Below are 21,860 nucleotides of genomic sequence, written 5' to 3'. Positions count from 1 at the left end.
GAGTGCTGTTCTTGGCTGGTGAAGTAACCAGGTGATGGACTAATGTCCTATCCAGGGCAAATTGTAGACTCATCTGCTTCACCAATATAGGGTTTTCTTCGTGTACATGCATTTTAAGGTAGTACCCAATGACAGGATTTTCAGAATACAAGAAACAATAAAAAAGTCAATGCCAGGCATCTGCGCACTGGACCATGCAAACAGAAATGCATCCCAGTAACCCACAGATCACATGGTTATGGCAGATAACTAATTTCAAGAGGGTACTGATGGACCAGTTGTTCACCAGGATGGTGCCAGCCAGGACCCGGTGCAGTTCTGTAGTGTAGTGGAGTGGATGTGGCAGCAATGCATGTTGCCAGATCTGACCAAGCTAAAGGTGATTAGTTAGTTAGAACCCAAGTGACAGCTACAGAATCATGAACATTAGAACATTTTGAGCAGAATTCTAGTTAATATGGAGCTCACTTAGCTTGATGTGAAAATGTGTTGGCTGCTTTAATCAAGACCAAAATTTCTTCAGGGGTCCCACAGGGTTGAGTCTTTGGACCACTGACTTGTCACATAAAAACTGTATTTTAATCACATTTATGTCAAAGATACAAATCTATATACTTGCATTCATCTTAATTATGTGGTTAATATTACACACTTTTAAATTTAACAAGTTATGCTACTCTTGTCTGTATTTAATATACGTAATAAAGCACACAGAGGTTCAGTCATTGAGTTGAATAATGTTATGGAAGAACAAAGTCTTGTGTCATTTACTGTTGGGAAACCTGGAGTTCCAATTTGTTGGCGAGAAAGTGAGTTAGAAGAAATTCCCACTCTTGTGCCAAGGCAGATAGATGTAGAAGGAGTTTTATGGATTGTTCACAATTTAAATATCATGGCAACAATAGGGTTATGTGATCACCAGCAATCCTGCTCAGTTTTATAGGCACCCCTGGAGTTTGAAGTACAGAATTAGTTATAATCCTGAGCAGGACTACATCATGAAAAGACATGAATAGTTTGGAATGAAATCTGGTGAAAGAGAGGTTGTGTCTTGGGATAAAGGAAGAGTTAAATTTTAACGGCGGATGTGGAATCTTAAAAGTTTGTTTTAATGGTTTCCATTTGTTACTTTGGCCAAACAATGGCCTCCCTCTGCACATCAAGTCAGACTGACTGACTGTGGCAGAGACATGCATCCTGAGTGGCTTCTTGTATTTAATGACAAAGATAAAAAGCAAAATAAGTACATGCTAGACAACAGTATCCGTGGCATGATGACCGGTTTGGCACAAGTACAGCACAGAAAGTTTTAGGACAGAATTTCTTTATGAATACCATATTTCATTGCCTTCTGGAAATGTGACGTTTTGCAAGTTTCACATTCCCTGACCAATTCAGAAACCCACCTATGGTCAGGTGGCACATGACAGAACATCCTGGTTCCTGGATAGCAACCACCTAGGCACCTCTCAAACCAAAAACAATCAGCCTCTCGGCCTTCAACTACTGAGGTCCAGCTACCACATACTCAAGAAGTCATAGCTGCCACTGCAGAATACTGCAAGGGGTATCCTTCAGAGTCTGCAGTAACTGTTAGTTTGACGGGGCTATTCCAAGTACCCAAGGATCCTCCATAGAGACATCTTGGCATGAACTTCAGTCACAGCATCCAAGCCTCAAACCATATGTATATTAAGAAAGGAAGCACCAGGACCCAAAAGACTTGGAATTTTCATCCACCCATTTCTATACCAGCTTACTCCAATTAAGGGTCACAGGGGGTTCTGGAGCCTATCCCAGCTATTATGACTGTTGGAATTTTCATCTTCTGCAAAAAAAAAGTATCATTGCCAAACACCTCTGTCCACCGACCTCATGACTCCATAAGCTATTTCCAGGCATCTCTTTATCTTCAACACTGAGGATCCTGAGGCATGAATGTCACTGCCAAGGTAAGAAAATCTAATGATACACTTCTGACGATACACTTCTGACAGCTGAGTCCAAGAAGTCAATGAAAGCCTGGATCTTGGTCTTGATCTAGGACAACTGCAAGCCCAGTCACTCAGATTCCTCATTCAGCTTGTCAAGTGCTGACAGGATATCCATTGATTCTGCCAAGTCAAGATCCTTTCCTTTTCAACAAAGGCACAAAAACTGCTGGTGTAGGAGCCGACACTGTTCACCTAAACATTTGTGCCTAGTTTGCTGCAAATTAGAATGAAACATAACTGACTTTTGACAAGAGAATCAGTATAATTCTGGAGTCTGTCTTTATCCACATACTGCATCAAGTTGGCTACAAATCAGCTGAAGACGGTGGAAGTAGTTGGGAATGTTGACATATATTCTACTGTAATTTGTGCATGCAATCCAACTGCGCATTAGTGAATGTTGGTGTTATTGTCCAATCCATATATCTGTCCAAATGAATGAACTAAAGACACTAGGCATGTGGAGATTAATCGATACAAATCGGTATCTAGATACAAATGTGCGGATGTCAGTGCATCGAGTCATTCAGTGTGCATCGATTCAGTTGACGGGATGAATTGCAATCGATCGGTCTCTGCCTGCTTGCGTCTTTTTTTTTCCAATGCACATTGAATGCACCTCGGACGGAAGCAAAAAAGCTCATTTCTACCACAACAAAAATGTTGACATCAATACACTTTTTGCTTAACGATTCCCTTATCGGTCCTTCAGTTCGGAACACCGGAGCAGCCGTAGTTTTTGAGGGTGTTTATCGGGAAATAATTTCTCTACGTTGATTGCGAACTGCAGCTGGTCTACTTGAAGCAATGAAGCAGCGCTTCAACCCGTTGTTCACTGGCGTCGTTTCCAGCAGCAGGTCAGAAATGTCTCCATTAACCCCTCGATGTCAATCATGAGTCAGATTTGTGTGGATTAAAGTCACGAACCGGGACTCTTGTTACGGGCAAGAAACAAGAATCGTCCTCCGTTCCACACCGGAGTTTTACGCGATGGTTTTCTGGCGTGAGCACCAGCTGGTGTGTAATCTGAGGTTGTCCATCAGGAAATGGAAATAATAATAATAATAATATTATCCTCTGTTTTGTGGGACTAAGTGCACAGCTGCAAAGAACCATGAAGATTTCAGTCAGAATTAATAACTTCTCCCAAAATGAGACATCCTCCATTTTTTTTATGAATTACATCCTGATGTGCAGCAGCCGGCTGAAGAGCTCAGCTCAGAGTCTATGGAGTTACATTTGTGTCATTAATATCTGAAAGGAAATGCTTTTGACACAAACTCTGGATTTTGTTTATTTCTATTTCTGTCCAGAGATCAAGGATCCACCATATACATTAAGGATCCAGTTAACATTTTCATATTTCTTTACTTTAACTCAATAAAATGTTGACATAGAAAATCTGTAAAGCCTATTTTTAGTACACAGAGAATTCACAAAAGGTATTGATAAGGGAACTGAATTGATAATGCCATCAACAGATAAAATCTTATCAGTAACCACCATTAATCATATTGCACCATATCACACTGTGAGGTATTGAATCGCCATCAAATACATATCAAATTGCATCGAATCGGGAACAGGGGTGAATCATATCGCATCGTAGTGTCATGTATCGTTATATGTATCGAATCATTGTCAGTGATGAGATTCACATGCCTAAAAGACACACAAGGGATGCTTAATAGAAAAATAATTTTTAAAAAAACACCAGAGAAGTACTGTTGAGTTCAGTTGTTATCAGCTGCTCTTACATGTTTGTAATAATACAGCATCATACTGATACAGTCTCAGTTTTTAAGCAAAGTCACTTTGAGTATTTTGTTTTTCTGCCAGTGTTTTAACTCCAGTTGTCACATCCGTGTACACGCAAGGAAGCTTGCAGGCATCACCTCGAATACCTCCAAGTCTTTAAAACGTGAAAGACTCCTGTATTTAGACAGCTGTATAAATGTGTGATTTGTACAGCCAAGTGAAAAGTGTGGCTGTGGGTCACAGAGGGGAATTCACTAAGCCACTAAACCAATACTGGTAATCCTACATTATAAAACCGTGAGCCATGCATAATCAGTGGCACCAATGACAACATTTGGATAATGGCTGTGAATATAAGAGCGTGCACGGTCTAGTAAGTCACCCGTGTCAAGTATTTTCCAGTTTAAAAGTAAACCACATTCTGAAACGCTGCACTACTCAAATCGACTAATTCCAGAGACTCCAACACACAAGTCTGGGATGAGGTCTGGAGTGCCTGTGATAAAGAGCAGACTTTACCCCACATTTTCTCCTCATTTCTTAAAGCCCTTATGCTCTCCGTCACACTAAGGCAGAACATCAAGTAGGATTTTCAGCCTGACACTTTGACAGGATGCTTTAAATAGTCCAAAGCCGTGTGCCGCATATTTAACCAACCAACAGTCCCTCTTCCAGTTCAAATGATGTGCAGATTTTTCCTGTTAGAATACATTCTGCCCGAAGCAATAAGTGGAGTAATCTAAAGCAGGGCTCCAAAAAAATTTATTGAAGCTGGCGGATGCTCTTCCAGATAAAGACTGACAAATGATGTTTAGTTCATGTGCTGAGGGAGAGACGTTTGCTGAACAAGCACTAAAAGCCAATCTGATAGTCCCTTTGAAAATAATCCAACGTTGGGATTCGTCAAGGCTCATTAACAATCAAACTGTCGAGCTGTGAGGGGAATAAATTAGGCTTCCTCAATGACTCCTCTGGAGGAGACAGTCTGGTGTCCTGCCATCTTAACGGTCTAACATCCTCTGGGGTCTCGGCATGTTTGTGATTTTTCAGCTCTCATTTCTTTGGTTTTACTGGCAGGTTTTTGACATGTTCAGAGCCCCACACGAAGGAGAACTAGGGGGGTAACTTAAGTGTAATGTGGTTCAAACGTTTTGTCAAATGTGCCACACCTGTCCACTTAGCACTTCTCCAGAGAGCAACTAGTCACATTGCAGAAATATATTAAGCAGAACCTCATCTAAGAAGATGAGACTTACAGGATTACTGACTAAAACCCCTTGTAGTTTTTCCATGCAGGACCCAGGTGTTTGCTCAGAAGGCAGCTGTTTAACTCCAAGACACCGTGAGGTCTTTGACATGTTTAGAATTTACAAAGATTTCAGGAGAAACTTAGAATGCACTGGAAACTACAAGAACGCTTTGTTTCTATTTCTGGAAATGTCGTGGAGATGGAGAAAAAAAACTTTTTTCCCTGATGTAGTGCAGCTGTTAGGGCTGGCCTCGATCTCAGAATATGTTGTGGGGCAGGGCAAGTATAGGCCTAGTTTTTAAGATGCATGGTCCTTTGGGGAACCCTGCACATGTGTCCAGGTGTCTGCTTAACTGGCAAACTGTGGGGCAGGTGCAGGCTTAAAAACAAAGGACGTCAGGCCAAGCGCAATGAGGGAACGTCAGCCATGATAGTTTGGTCTTGTGATGCCTTTCTCTGGGCGGGATTCAAACCACAGGAGCTTCAGTGTTGAGACCTTCAATATCTGCAAAAGACCAGGGAGCACCTGTGTGTGACAGACAGATGGCTACGTTCCACAGGTGGAGATGGACTATTGGTCTGCCTCGGTTATTGCCATCCAGAACCTAATGCAGTTCTGTCAAGCAATGGATGTGGCAACACCCGGCACACGTGCATGCTTCTTAGCCTGACTGTACCTTGCTAAATTTGGAGCAGAGTTGGACAAATGTTCCAAAAAGACCAGGAAACCACAACTGCATTTTCATTGTAAGTCAGTGGTATAAAACCCACCTGATGATGTTATCAGAATAAAATAATGAAACAAAGCAAAAAGGCATTGCTGACAATGTTGCTCTGCAAGGCAGCACAAGAACAGGAGAAAAAGCCAAACCGCCTTAAAACTCTACAGTCTGTAGAGATCTGAAAGTGGCTGTGCACCAATGCTCCCCATCCAACCTGATGGAACTTTAGAATTGCTACAAAGAGGAATGGACAAAACTGCCTAAAGATAGATGCACCAAGTTTGTGGCATAATATTCACGTAGACTTGAGGCTGTAATTGCTGCTAAAGGTGCATCAACATAGTATTGAGCAAAGGGTGTGAATACTTATGTGCAACGTCTTTTCTTAGTTTTTATTTTTAATAAATTTCTTAAAAAAAAAACTAAAGAAAACGATTCTCATGTTGTCATACTGACATCTTATCTGACCACACACACACACCTCAACCCAGGATTTACAGTCATATGGAAAGAATATTAAAGACTCTCAGGAGAAGCTTCGCTGATAAAATAGAGGCTACACTGTACAAAGTTGGGGTAGGATGTTGAATAATAAACCACGGGAGGGAGGGGATCAAATATACACATAAAATACATGTGCAAGCGTCTCTGAAATGTCACGTCTCATCTCAAACATCCTTGCTCAGTCAGGTTCCTTTTATCTCGATGGGTGAACACAGCATCCTGGTCAGCCTAGAGTCCAGCTCAAGCTGCTGTACACCTGGAAGTGATTATCCTGCTAAACTGCAGTCTGACTGGCTTATTGAATAGGTTAATTGCTCTGCCCAACAGTTCACTTCCCACCGTGAGCCCACAGAGGCATCCATCTGAGGATTTGCTTCTTTGATAGTGTGTTTCATAGAACTAGCTACGCTCTGCTTTACAACTCTATATGTGCAACTGATTCCTTTAAGAAAATGTGAGGGTGCAAGTTTTTGTTGCAACCATAGAATGCACTAGCTGATATTGGTAGTTAATGCCTCCATTCAAAGTGGGTTTTATCAATCACATCTTCAATTAAAATAGAGACCTGTACATTGTTCCTTTTGTCTGATTGTACTGTAAGTGTTTCATTTGTGTGTGTGTGTGTGGGGGGGGGGGGGGGGGGGGGGGGGCAGCATTGTAGTTTAGTGGTCAGCACTGTTGCCTCATAGCAACAAGGTCGGGTTGGAGTGTGCATGTTCTCCCCGTGTTGCCAGGTGCCCCTGCTTCCTCACACTTCTGATGCTTTTCTTCATATTTTCTGGACTATAAGAAGGGTTTTATTTTATTTTCAAAAATATACTGAATCATCTATGACCGCAAGATGACACCATCAACATGCTGATTTGAATGAGGAGGGGGAGGGGGGGTGGATGTTGGAGAACAGCCACTACTTGGCAATTGACTTGTTTGTACTGTGTGGGACAATCGCAACAGAAGAGGACAGACAGGCTAAGGTAAGACTAACTGTATAAAAGGTCATTTTAAAAAGCTTATTTACTTATAGTGAGGTAAACATGCACGTTTAGCCCCACAATGAAGCAGTCTATACATCCAGCCACTTGTAATGAGGATTTTGTCCATTTAGTCATACAACATTTGCTTGGTTGATGAATATAAATAATGTTGCTGGTGGATCATCCTGTTGAATGAAACAGTAGCACCAGGTTTTAAGATGGATTCACTAACCCTCATATCACTAGCATAGCATTGTTGTTGCTCATTCAGCAGCTCCTGGTTCAGGGTCGCCACAGCGAATACAGCCAGATCCGCATGGGTAATTGGCACAAGTTTTACGCCGGATGCCCTTCCTGACGCAACTCCAGTTTTACCTGGAGAAACACACACAGCTGCTGGTGTTCCAAAGAGGTCTCCCATCCAAGTACTAACCAGATCCCGCTCTGCTTAGCTTCTGAGATCTGACGGGATCAGGATCACTAGCATAGCATTAAACATCGTTATTACTCCTGGAAAAGAAAGAGAGCTTCTTAATACAATTGTCAGAGTTGTTTATAAAGATTCTTCTTTATAAACAGAGGAAACAATTAGATTTAAACAATTTCAATTAATGGAAACTGAAATTGTTTATAAAGAGTCTTCAAGTGTTACATATTTCATGGGGCATTGATAAAAACTTTGTTTTGGTCCATTAAGATGCACTAAGATGGTGATGCCATTGAAAGTTTTAGAAAAGCAATTTTAAAAACCTACAGTAATGTAGACTTAATTGTGTTGCGTTGGATTTCATTGTTAGACACCATGCTACAAGATAAACAAGTCTATCATCTCAGGTCAACACAACTCTAAAAATTAATGGCATCATCTTGTATATCTGCAAATTAACGGGATGTAATGAGGACAAACTGGTGAAAATGTGGTGAATCACATCATTTTAAAAAAATAACCTATATTCAATCTGTTTTTATGCAGGAGTGGTTGGTCACAAATAGATTAAAATGTGTTTGTTATCTTCTTTCCTTTCCAAACCCACTGCCGCTACAGTCCACCTTATAGTGTCTAACAAACAGCTGCACAACAACAATCTACATTTCTTCCCCGTCTCCCTTTTTTTTTTTTTTTTTTTTTTGAGGACTGGAAACAATCATAACTGCAAATCCTTTCATTGATCATTGCAAAAACATCCTTCACACTTTCGCCCCCCCCCCCCCCCCCCCCCCCCCCCCCCACACACACACACACACACACACACACACACACACACACACACACACACACACACACACACACACACACACACACACACACACACACAAAGCCTGCTGATTTTCCATCTGCTTTTAAAGGCACCACACTCTCCACATTTCCTCAAATTTCACCTGCAGCCAAATCCACTCACCTGCTGCCACTCAAATCATCAAGGACACATGTCAAATACTCAGCTCACCCCGCAGGCTATTTACTTTGAGTATATCAGTGTGCACATTACTATACATTTCTTGCTCCCCCTCTTCTCTTGAGTGTCTTAAGCTTCTGTCATATGCAGTTTTTTTTTTTTTTTTTTTTTTTGCATTTAGACACATAATTGGACTAGATTTTTGTGTTTTCTTTAATTATCCCTTTAGCAGTTTTGCAGTCTTTATTTTTATTAAGCCAAATGGAAGACAAAGCCACTTTCTGCAAACAACCATGGATGAGGGTGATGGGTATACAATATCATTATGACACTTACAGGTTGCCATGTCTTTATATATATATATATATATATATATATATATATATATATCTTTCCTCTGAGGTTCATAAAGCATCTCAGTCAAAATGTGGACATCAAAATAAACAGTTTTTTTGTGGTTTTGGTTAAGCAGGAACATTGTGGGTCTGTTTAGTCCAACTTGACCCCTCTAAGTCTGCTGGATTTGTTGGCCGTTAAAACGACAGCAGTGTCGTTGGGTAACGCTGTGCAGGCAAAAGCTCCAGCTTTTGGTGTTGTGTTTCTGCAAGTACTCCTCAATTTGTGTAATAAAACAGATTTTGTGCAAAGTGAGAACACGTGTCTGCACAACTTAAATATTGCATGTATTAGCGGGCCATGACCAATAGGAGTCACTATCCAGCATGTGGGCAGAGGACTGCAAAGTGTCACTGTCTTGTGCACTTGGTATTGTTTTATTTATTTAATTTGGTTCTTGGTGTCTGCTCACTTTTAAAAATGCCATTTATTAAAGGACCATTACATTTTAAAGCCCCTCAGTGTTACCAGTTGGCACACATCATATTACCGTAAGCCAGTTTTACAAGCCTTGAAAGGGTTAGGGAAGAAAATGTCATTTTGGTTTTGATCTGTCTTTAAAATTAAACTGGAAACCTTAGGAGCACAAGACTTTCAATATATATATATATATATATATATATATATATATATATATATATATATATATATATATATATATATATATATATATATAAAAACTTAGTCTCCAGTATGTAGTTATTTGTAATGTGTTAATTATGTTTCATGTTTTGAATGTGACGTGGTCACTGTCCTGAACTGACTGGGATGCACAGTAGTATCTCTGTGAACAAAGTTATCAATTTATTTGGATTTAGTCCAAACTTGGTGACTTAATCAAGAGTCGGTCAAGGACAAAGTAGAGAAGCTTGAATCTTCGACTGGACTGGGTTGCTTGACGTGAGGACGTTTCGCTTCAAATCGCAGAAGCTTCCTCAGCTAAAATTCTTGCTCCTGTAGTCTGACTTCTGTCTTGACTCTTGTAGAGAAGAATAAACAGAAGCCACAAAAGCTGGAGTTTTAAACCTAACCAGACCCCTCCTAAGGAGAGGCAGACTGCTGTGGGCTAGTGACTAAACAATAGCTCTAATTAGCACCTATTGTGCTCTAGTTAGCTCCCTCCTAACGACAGGGCAGCTGTCCCTCCTAATGATGGAACAGACGCCTCTCCTGATGGCTCCCTTGACGACTCTCCTGATGACGTGAATGACTCATTACCATGAACAAAAGACTGAAACTGCTTTGACCTGAGTACCCCATTGCAAACAGGGGACAAAGCGTGTCTCAGACCCCCTCCCCGGTTAAGGCTGGGTTTCAACTGTTTCACATAGAATGCCTCCTTGACCCCTCTCTCAAACCATTTCTTCTCTTTGGCTAAGATTTTAACTTCCTTGTCCTCAAATGTGTGGTTAGTGTCTTTAAGGTGGAGATGAACTGCAGACTGAGGTCCAGTGGCGCCCTCTCTGCGGTGCTGGTATAGCCTTTTGTGTAAAGGTTGCTTAGTCTCACCTATGTAGTGTTTGTTACAGTTTTCCTGACATCTGATAGAGTACACTACATTGCGCTGTTTGTAACTAGCTTTTGTGGCTTCTGTTTATTCTTCTCTACAAGAGTCAGACAGAAGTCAGACCACCAGAGCAAGAATTTTAGCTGAGGAAGCTTCTGCGATTTGAAGCGAAACGTCCTCGCATCAAGCAACCCAGTCCAGTCGAAGATTCAAGCTTCTCTACAATGGAAACCACCTGGACAACTGAGAACCTACACAGAATTAAGGGCAAAGTGACTTAATTTAAAACAAAATATTTTAACAACCAAGGTCAATATTGTCTATTTTTGGGCTTTTCATTTATTTTTTTATGTGTGATTTGGTACTGTATAAATATTATAGTTTGAATTATATTAGATATAACCTGGGAAGACTCCCTCACAGAAATTGACATTGAGTTGAAATTGAATTTCAAGAAATTTGTCACAGATACTTATGTTATCTAATTCAATGCAAATATCAAGACTTATTTTGCATTTCTATTGTTCACTTGACCTTTAAAGGTCATAAGTGTCTCACTCACATTTAGGAGCCACAATGGATTAATATGGTGGAAGGGTTGAGTTGAGGATAATGTGGTTCAATTTTGAACATGTTTAAGAGGTCGACGCCGCACATAACCATATTCTAGGATCACTGAGTCCCAAACAGGTGAATGTGATTAAATGAGTTGAATCTGACAAATGTCCTGACATACAGTAACTAGCATAAAAAAGTCTGTTGCACAACTAGTCTTTGTGTGCATTTATTTATTTATTTTTCTTTAGTGATGCCACCAGACGTGCTCTTCATCACATCACCTCTATTTGTATGTATCTCCATGACATATCTAGATCTTGATCAAACTCTGCAGGTACGCTGGGGTCTGTGCATGTAAATAGTGATTTATTTTTTGGTTCAGCTCGTCAACAATTAAAGTAAAATTTCTGACCCCACATCAGTATACTGTAACATGGTCCGTTTTATGCAAATGAGTTAATATATTTTATTATTTGATCTTGGCTATTTAACAGTCCAGGTAACATTTTCTTTGCATGCGTACTTTGATATGTAGGTGTGGTGTCACTGTGCTCTAAACACTTTTTTCTTCTTCTTCTTAATCTTGCTGGACTGAAGTCAAGAGTTAAACCACAGTACAATAACTCACAATTTTAGTTATGATTCATAGGACCACATATATGAAATAAAAACCCATGCAAATAAACATTTTCAAGTTCTTAAAAAAATTTAGTCACATTAAATTGCAGAAAATTGTTGCATATTGACATTACATGTCTCTCTCCCACCTGTCGCCATCATTTATATATATATATATATGTAGAGAGAGAGAGAGAGAGAGAGAGAGAGTCTGAATTAAACCATTTTCTCTTCAGTTTTCATATTTTCTGAAATCTGTCACACATTAACATTGTGCATTTTCAAAGGGTTTTGACTTGCACCAAAATGGAACACATGGATGTATCAAACTGCCACCTTACTGACTGTTTTCTTTTTTCTGTCTGAGATGCAGCTGGATTAGATGATTTCTGTAACGGATGCAAAACAGACTCTACTGCAGGAACAGATCCACTGAGTGGCTCGATGATCCCAACCCCCCTTGGTGGTGGACTGGATACCTGCATGGACTCTCATCAATTGTTTTGTAAACCTTTTTTGGTAAAATGGCCTAAGCACTGGGTCACCCATTTGAGTCTGGTCTGCTTGAGGTTTCTTCCTCAATATCATCAGAGGAGTTTTTCCTTACCACTGTCGCCTGTGTGCTTGCTCTAGGGGTTGGTAAGGTTAGACACTTGTGTGAAGCACCTTGAAGCAGCTTTGTTGTGATATGGTGCTATATATACTACATATACTAAATTTAATAAAAAAAAACAACTCTCTTAATTATCTTATTATATTATGCATACAAGATAAATGCCAAATGAGAATAATAAAAAAAATTTAAAAAGGAATTTTAAAGGGAAATAATTGCACAAATCAGTTCTTTGCATGCTGAGCATATTTATTTGTTTATACTCAGATTAAAGTTAGAAGAGAGACAGCTGTTTCTAATCTGCACTGAGTCTAATGTGTCATTGGATTGAACAGATTCAATTATGCAGCCTGCTTTGCTTGTGTGCTTACGTGCAGAGCAGCAGATTAACTCGAGCGTATGAAGTCTTTATAAATGTTTGCCCAACTTGTGCTGACGCACTCCGTATGCCCGTAAACCAACGTGGACGACAGGAAAATAATCCAAAGTCAACTACGAAGCGGGCCGTATCACTGAAGAAAAACACTGTGCAGAACCCGAGCCGGTGTGTTTGACATTTAAAGCGACAGAAACGAAGAACATGGCAGCTTTGCTTTGCTTTTGCCCCCGTTTCAGAGAAGCCATGTGATTACCATACCACAACTGTTTTCAAGTACAAATCTATTTATAGGCATCAACATGTCGATTTGACTCTGAAACAGTGTGCCTGCTTCCAAAACCAGCTGAACATGGCTGGGAATACCCTTTTGCCTCGTTAACAACACAAATAACTCTACGAATCTACACCAAGAGGAGGGAGTTTAGAATTTAAACCACTCAAATGTATGTTCCTCAAGGTCACTTCTTGTTTAGTTTTTGCGACACACTGTGGCAAGCGCTTTTTGCACAGTGTTTTCCAGGTACTGTTTGTATGAAACTGTAAGCATACACCAAGTATGCACTATGAAGTAGTAGCTCGTTTGGCTGCGACAGAGGTGCGAAGAGCATTCGCAGGGGAATTTGCGAAACGTTTGCAGCAGTTTGCATAATCCGAGCACGAGTCCCAGGTGTCGCTGTCGTGTCAGTTGAATTTCACAAATTGTGAAGGAATATGTAGAACCAGTCTCGACGATGCACCAGTAGCAAGTTACGCAATTGCAGAGTTACACCAAGTTTATATATATATATATATATATATATATATATATATATATATATATATATATATATATATATATATGCTATAACCAAAACGTTAGCTTCTATTTCCATTAATCCGATAACTGAAAAGTTATCTTTTATGATGCTAAACCGATAAACTGCTTTCACACACTTTCAACCCTGCGGCTTAAACAACCAAAATGCATCCATTAATGCATTGATTTGCAGAGTAAAAGACACGTAGTAAATATAAATTCTTACCTGTTAGTTTCAGTGGGAATCATTAAATTCTGAAGAAATAATCCACATAAAATGTCCTGATTATCCAAAACGGTGTCTAAGAAAAGTCTCTGTACCACAGGTGCACCGTGAGATCTCCTCTCTTCCACCGAGTCTCCATGTCGTCAGCCACAAAGAAATAAAATGTTAAAATTAGTCCATTTTGTTTCTGCATTGAGCAGACTGTAACACTCACTGTAACGCCCAAAGTGAATCTGAACTACACTACCCACAATGCTCTCTGCGTTGACCGGCCAAAAAAAATTTTTACCAGCAAAAAAAATGTTAGCGGACTGAAAGTTATCGGAACTAAATTTATCAGAAGATAATTGGTACGCTGATGGATTTAAAAGTTATCTGAAAAGCTAATCCGCTAGCAAAAACATTAGCTTTGATAATTATCGGTTATCAGATTAGCTGAACTGTGCCCACCACTGCACCCATCCTCTGATGGTGAAAGTTGAACTACCTCCTGACTTACTAGTCAGTGGACCATCACCAAACATCGCCCTCTGCTGAGCTACGTCTAGCTCCGCCAGTACAATGTTGCGATCCGTTGAGCTACGTCTTTTCATAGATTTTTGAGAATTTACTACGTCGGGCAGCGTCAGCCACTTCACGGCTACTGTGAACGGACCCTGAGACTTGCTACTCAAACTTTAGTAAAAAAAAAAAGTGGTCACGTACAATGAAATTTAGACCTATCTTACTCCAGTGCAAATACCAAAGGTTTACGCCATCCATTTATGGTTTAAGCCTGTTAGCATTGGATTAAAGACACGATAGCAGTGATTGTTGGGGCCCTCTAGACTAGTCATCTAAAATCTATCTTACTAATGTGCAGTGCAAGTGTGGTTGCTAGTTTACAACCAGTGCAGTTTCATCTTCACAACCACAGAACACCAAAAGCTGGTGAAAAGACGAACGCACTTCTGCTATTTATCCTGCAAAATAATGGAGATACGTAGGTGGATTCACAAGACGTGTACAAACAGGGATCTGTGTGATTGGCTTCCTCGCCAGAAAACCTCTCACTTCTGCCAAGCCAATCACAACCCTGCATGCAAATGACCTTTTAAAGGGACAGGCTCAGACAACAATAACAGGAGGGGTGGTGCTCAAACTGAGCTGTTTGCTCCTGCTTCCTTTTGTTTAATGGGGAAGCAGGAGAAAATGTGGAATCAGCTTTTTTTAGTTTATTCTCATGAGTAAACTCCACGACTATGTATGTAGGATTTGATGTCATACTATTTTTTTTCCCCCTACACATTTTTGCTTCGTCAACAACAGGGATTCTTGCTCCCTTGCTTTCTTTTGTGGTAAGTAATATGAATGATCTTCTTTTTCACAAATTCGGGTTGTCAAACTTGTTAGTCTGCACCAGCAACCCCAACTGTATCAACACAGTGGCCCCCATGAAGGGGCCTGCTCACATCATGCAGATAAGACGAGCTCATTCTAAGTTTATGAAAACACATTTAGTCGTTGTTGCAGGTAATGAACAGATGGTTATAGAAGCTATATAAAATTTGTGCTAAAACACCCCTAAATCCTGCAAATTGTTGCTGTAAAACAAGCAATTTTTTTTATTACAGTTAAGAAGAGCATTTTTTTTTTTTTTTTTTTTAATTTGTCAGATGCCCTTTGCATTTTGGTGCACACGCACCTCTTGTTTTTAAAATTGCATGACTTCTACAGCAGTGTGTCACTTGAACAATAAAGCCGTTGTATTCACATCAGATCCAACAGTACTGGATGAAGTTACACTGCGATCACGCAAAACCCCAACTGGGTGTGAAATTCCAAGCAAGAACAACTTGATCTCTTCCTTGAACTCGGACTCAATTTCCCTCGTCCTCACACAAAACCACAGGCCGGAATCCAGGTAGAAACTCAAACTGTCAATGTCATCTCAAGCCCTTTTCACATATGGCGCATTGCACTGATCCCACGGCTCCCCCATTGAAAACCAATATTCTATTCTAGAAATTTGGTGCAAAGATTGGAAGGCTTGAGGTGAACGTTCCTGAGCCACAAAAGCCATTTGCTCATTTAATCATTCAAAGTACAAGACAGCAAATTTCGCAACTGAAGGGACTTTTATCAGACAGATCCAGCCATCCAGAGAAAACTGCTGAACTGGAGATGTCAGATTTGTCTCCTCTGAAGCCAAAGGCTGCTTGGAACCCTTTGGATATTTGGACTTTTCCACATGTGAGAAGGCCAAGCATCTGCCACAGTTTGAGGCATGTTATCATTAATCCCCTCAAAAGAAAATAGAAACTTTCACCCACACTGCAGAAATGGACAAGGCATCAATCAAAGGAAGCTTTATGAGACAAGAAGATGACGAGGAATATTTCTGGCTCAGTAGGAAGTTGAAATAAAAAAGTAGATGGTACTCGGAGCGCATACCTCCACAAAGACCACATATGTTCCATAAAACATCTTCCGGTGTAACAGTTTATCTTCCCCCCTGGATAACTTTCCCTCCGGGGGTTGTCCTAGGACCCCCCCCCCAATATCTTGCCAAAACGATATGTTTGTCCGTATGCAAGTATGTTTTTTGTTTGTTTGTTTTCATTGCATTTTTCACCTATAACTCGCTGTGCAGCACACAGTTTACGTCGCACTCTTGCAACTTCACATATAGCAGCCCTAGTAAGGTACCTTTCAGTACACAAAAGGATCAAGGTCAACGGTCATGGTCACAGGCAGGTCAAACTCCAAATTTAAGTAAACAACTTTCCTGGTCGAGATTTTTGAAATTTTGCCTCCAAATTTGCCATGAACATAGTCATACGCATTGCCCATAAACCTTAACCTGGGATAAGCAATTGACCTTGACCTTCAGGGTTTTACTTGAGGTCAAACGTCACCTAAATGAGGTCAAACTTCAGATTACAGTAAAACATGTCATGTAATACACCAAATTATGTTGGGAAAGTGTAGTGACACGGACCCACAACAGGGGGCATAAATGAACGGACAATGGAAGGAGTCAAATTATAACACTTTACTGTTGTGAATGTCACAACCAAACACAGCAGATTCAGAATGTGCAACAGTCAATTAATAAAGGTGTCGTGTGGGCAGGCTCGACGATAGGAGACGCCCGTCTGGAAACGAACCGGAACCACACGATTTCCACCGCCACCTGAACCCGAGGAATACTGGAGCCGCCAAGTCCCGGAGTCCCCAGGTGGCCACCTTCCCGGCGTGTCGGATCTGGTACTGCTGGCAGAAAGCAAAAGACAGTCAAAGGGTGGGTGTGTGAACACCCAGTAACAATGGTGGGAATGCCACCTCCACCTCTCACTCAACACGTTGCAGCGGTCTCAGATGAAAAGGAGCGCCGTCTTGCACAGCCTCCGCAAAAACGACCAGTTCTCCTGCAAACACTCACAATAACAGATTTATAAATCACAAAAGGCTGAGAGTATTACCTCCAGATGAAGATGATATCTCGACAGTTTGGTGGAGGTGTCTTCCTGCTTTTATACCAGATGTGATGATTAGTGACAGCTGTCACGGATGATGGGTGACAGCTGTCACCACGGCTTGTTCCTGAGGCGGCAGCGCCCTCTCGTGCCTGAAGCCCGCACTTCAGGCAGGGCGCCTTCTGGTGGTGGGCCAGCAGTACCTCCTCTTCAGCAGCCCACACAACAGGACCCCCCCCCTCAACGGGCGCCTCCTGGCGCCCGACCAGGCTTGTCCGGGTGGCGACGATAGAAATCGGCCAGGAGGGCCGGGTCCAGGATGAAGCTCCTCTTCACCCAGGAGCGTTCTTCGGGTCCATACCCCTCCCAGTCCACCAAATACTGGAAACCCTGGCCCATTCGACGGACGTCCAAGAGCCGGCGAACTGTCCAAGCCAGCTCCCCGTCGATAATACGGGCAGGAGGCGGCGCTGGACCGGGTGCACAGAGGGGCGAGGTGTGATGCGGTTTTATCCTGGAGACATGAAAGACCGGATGGATCCGCAGTGAGGCTCCAACTCCCGGCCTCACTGCGGACTGAGGACCTTGAGGATGGGGAAGGGTCCAATGAATCGGTCTTTCAACTTGGGGGACTCGACCTGGAGTGGAATGTCCTTGGTGGAAAGCCACACCTCCTGCCCGGGCTGGTATGTGGGGGCCGGGGACCGTCGATGGTCTGCATGGGCTTTAGCCCTCGTCCGGGCCCTCAACAAGGCCGATGTGGGACCAGGGGCGGTGAGGCACAGGAAGTGGCTGTAGATGTCCCTGTGCCTTCTGGTGGTCAGCCTTGCCCCTGGCGCAGGTGGTGCAGGCCTGGATGTAAGCCCGGACATCAGTCTCCAGGGACGCCCACCAGAAGCGCTGCCGGACTAGAAGACCAGAGAAGCAGCTCTGGCTTCTGGTGGGACGTATAGTCTGTTCTTCGGCCCTGTTCCGGGATCCGGGCTCCATGCCAGGGCCTCCCGGACGGTCTTCTCCACGTCCCAGGTCAGAGCAGCCATGATAGTGGACTCCGGGAGAATGGGTTCCGGTGGATCCGACAGCCCGGTCTTGACTTCCTGTTCATGCACCCGGGACAGGGCATCCGATCTTTAGTTTTTGGTCCCGGGGCGGTAGGTGATCCGGAAGTCAAAACGGCCGAAAAACAGTGACCAGCGGGCTTGCCTGGGGTTCAGTCGCTTGGCGGTCCTGATATACTCCAGGTTCCGGTGGTCAGTGAAAACCGTGAAAGGCACTGACGCTCCCTCCAGCAGGTGTCTCCACTCCTCAAGAGCCTCTTTCACCGCAAGGAGCTCTCGATTGCCCACGTCATAGTTCCGCTCTGCTGGGGTCAACCTGCGGGAAAAATAGGCACACGGGTGAAGAACCTTATCGGTTTCTCCACTCTGGGATAGCACGGCTCCTATCCCTGAGTCAGAGGCGTCCACTTCAACCACAAACTGGCGACCAGGATCGGGCTGCACCAAGACTGGTGCAGTCGAGAACCGGCGTTTCAACTCCCTAAACGCGGCTTCGCACCGATCCGACCAGGTGAAGGGAACTTTTGGTGAGGTCAGGGCCGTCAGGGGGCTAACTACCTGACTATACCCCTTAATGAACCTCCTGTAGAAATTTGCGAAGCCGAGGAACTGTTGCAGCTTCCTACGGCTTGTAGGTTGGGGCCGATAGGACGATAGGAGACGCCCGTCTGGAAACGAACCGGAACCACACGATTTCCACCGCCACCTGAACCCGAGGAATACTGGAGCCGCCAAGTCCCGGAGTCCCCAGGTGGCCACCTTCCCGGCGTGTCGGATCTGGTACTGCTGGCAGAAAGCAAAAGACAGTCAAAGGGTGGGTGTGTGAACACCCAGTAACAATGGTGGGAATGCCACCTCCACCTCTCACTCAACACGTTGCAGCGGTCTCAGATGAAAAGGAGCGCCGTCTTGCACAGCCTCCACAAAAACGACCGGTTCTCCTGCAAACACAATAACAGATTTATAAATCACAAAAGGCTGAGAGTATTACCTCCAGATGAAGATGATATCTCGGCAGTTTGGTGGAGGTGTCTTCCTGCTTTTATACCAGATGTGATGATTAGTGACAGCTGTCACGGATGATGGGTGACAGCTGTCACCACGGCTTGTTCCTGAGGTGGCAGCGCCCTCTCGTCCCTGAAGCCCGCACTTCAGGCAGGGCGCCTTCTGGTGGTGGGCCAGCAGTACCTCCTCTTCAGCGGCCCACACAACAAATTAAAGGTCATGGTGAGAGGATCCATCATATAGCAAAGGTTTTAAGATATGGTGTCATTTGATGATGTCATCATCGAAAACATGCACAATTTAAATTTGTTTTTAAGTGTGTGACAAAGTGTGTAAATCATCATTGCAGACTCTTGTGAGGTCACATGTAGTCCTACTGAGGTACCTTTCAGTACACAAAAGGACCAAGCTCAAAGTGAAAGGTCAAGGTCACAGGAAGGTCAAATATTAAATTCAACAAAACAGCTTTCCTGGTTGTAATTTTTGAAATTTTGCTTCCAAATTAGGCATGCACATAGTGATTGGCCTTGCTTATAAGCCATTACCTGGGATAAGTGATTGACCTTGACCTTCAGGGTTTCGCTTAAGGTCAAATGTCACCTAAATTAGGTCAAAATTCAGATTACAGTAAAACATGTTGTGTATCATACTGGGTGTTGAAAAACTAAAATAAATGTATTGTTTGCTTATGATCATACTGTCAGTATAATAAGTAGTAAACTGATTTTTTTGCAGGGTAGAGAAGGGTCTATTCCAGCGACTTCATTCTTTTGAATACATTTGATCTTCACTGTGGTGTCACTTGCCGTGTAGTTCAACACCAGTTAAAGTTTGACTCATTCTTCATGCTACTAAAACTTTAAACCACTTTGCTGTAATATTTAGTGGATAAATATGATTTGAACACATCTTTATTATTTCAGTTTCAAATAATCATTTTTGTCATCTTCATGCTACATTTATTCTATTCTGTTGATTCCTATCTGCTACTCTTTATATTTATGACCTCGTTTGTACAAAAGAGATTTGAGAAAGGTGGCAGACATTATAGACCCCTCATTTTCATTATGTTTCTTTGCAAACTGTTGTGTTTGTGTGTGCGTGCACTATATTTATTTATTAACTTGTTTAGATATATGTCTTAATGTTTTAACTGTATGTTTTAGTGTATAGCACATTGGGTCAGCTTTGGATGTAGTAAAGTGCTTTATAAATAAAGATGGTATTGTCCGTGTGTTCTATGGATATTTTATGCTAAACTAAATTGGGGTATTTTCCATCACATCACATATTTCAGGTTGTCAATCAGATCCATAGATTTGTAGAGTATATTTGGAAGGGGGATTTAAAGATACTTCAGAACAGGAAATATTACTATTATAGATAGCTATAGATACATACAGAAAGAATACAAATATTGTTCACCATCAATCAAACTGCTTCATCTGGGACCATAAAACATCCATGAAATATAAAGTTTAAAGGTTTCCAGGGTGAGGGGGAAGATATCCGGGGGGGGGGGGGGGGGATATACTGGTACAATCTTGATGTGAATGCGAATCAACTATACAATACATATGTGTATGAATACAATGTGAACGCGAATCAACTTGATCTTTGCTGGTAGTCTTTCACTGGTTGCACTCTGCAGAGAAAAGCCTTTTAAATGAGTTCCTTTATACTCCAGTTTGAGTTATACTCTGGAAAACACGCCAAGTCCGTTACCAGCCCTGAGAGTCACTGCTGCTGACGCTTAATCTCGGATCCCCAGTCAAACACAGGTTACTTCCCCAGCCGAGAGTTGCACTTTTCTCCTGCTGAGTGGATTGAGAAATGTAGATCAAAGGACACAGACAGACTGTGTGAGTGGGAATCAAACCCATGTCTACACACTGATAGCTACGCTCTTCATCCCACTGAGCTATCTGCTACACTGCTATGACCAGTGTTCCATCTGCTTCCTTTTGAAATTCCAGACGAGTTCACCAGAGAAGGCAAAACGCTGCCAGGACAGAATCCTTATCACACTTGCCCAACGCTTTATTTTTGTACATCATGCATCATGACTGAGCTGAAAAAATCATATTCTTTCCCTCAGTCTCCAGTTGTAACCACTATGGTCAATTGCAAGCTGACATGGAACAACTGTGCAAAAACCACAAACTTTGAAGTGGAATCAAAACTGAAGATTTTGGAAAGCAGAAATGGACGTGCGATTCATCTCTCATCAGTGGGATAAAAAGGATTTTGCTATAAATTCAACATTATGTTCAAGTCAACACACTGAATACATGTTCAACCTTTGTGTGATAAACACTGTAATGTAAGTCGGCTAAAGGAGGCATTACCTCAGCGTCTATGGGGTATTTTGGGTGTAACTTTAATACACTATCGACATTAAATCTCTTGGTGACTGATATCTGCTTGTTGAAAAGGTTGATAACATGCTGTAACACATTTAATCCAGATCAGGTGCAATCAGTCCTTCACACTGGAAATGAATTAAATAAATACGTCCTGTGTACAGTGTTTTCTCTCCAATTAAGAAAAAGTTCAATTTGACTATCTTCTTGATGAATATGGGAATAATGTATATATACGTACTTAATGCAATGAAATTCATGAAAAAATTAATCATATTTGAATAA

General features: G+C 42.0%; 1 protein-coding gene across 1 annotated transcript in view; it reads right to left on the bottom strand.

Moving 5' to 3' along the window:
* Nucleotides 1-21,860, bottom strand: part of angpt1 (angiopoietin 1) — a 116,567-nt gene that overhangs the window by 13,433 nt on the left and 81,274 nt on the right. The gene's annotated exons all lie outside the window — the stretch shown is intronic.

This window comes from Thalassophryne amazonica, chromosome 20 (genome assembly GCF_902500255.1).
Source record: "Thalassophryne amazonica chromosome 20, fThaAma1.1, whole genome shotgun sequence".
Taxonomy (NCBI): Eukaryota; Metazoa; Chordata; class Actinopteri; order Batrachoidiformes; family Batrachoididae; genus Thalassophryne; species Thalassophryne amazonica.
This window is presented reverse-complemented; position numbering and strand designations above follow the sequence as displayed.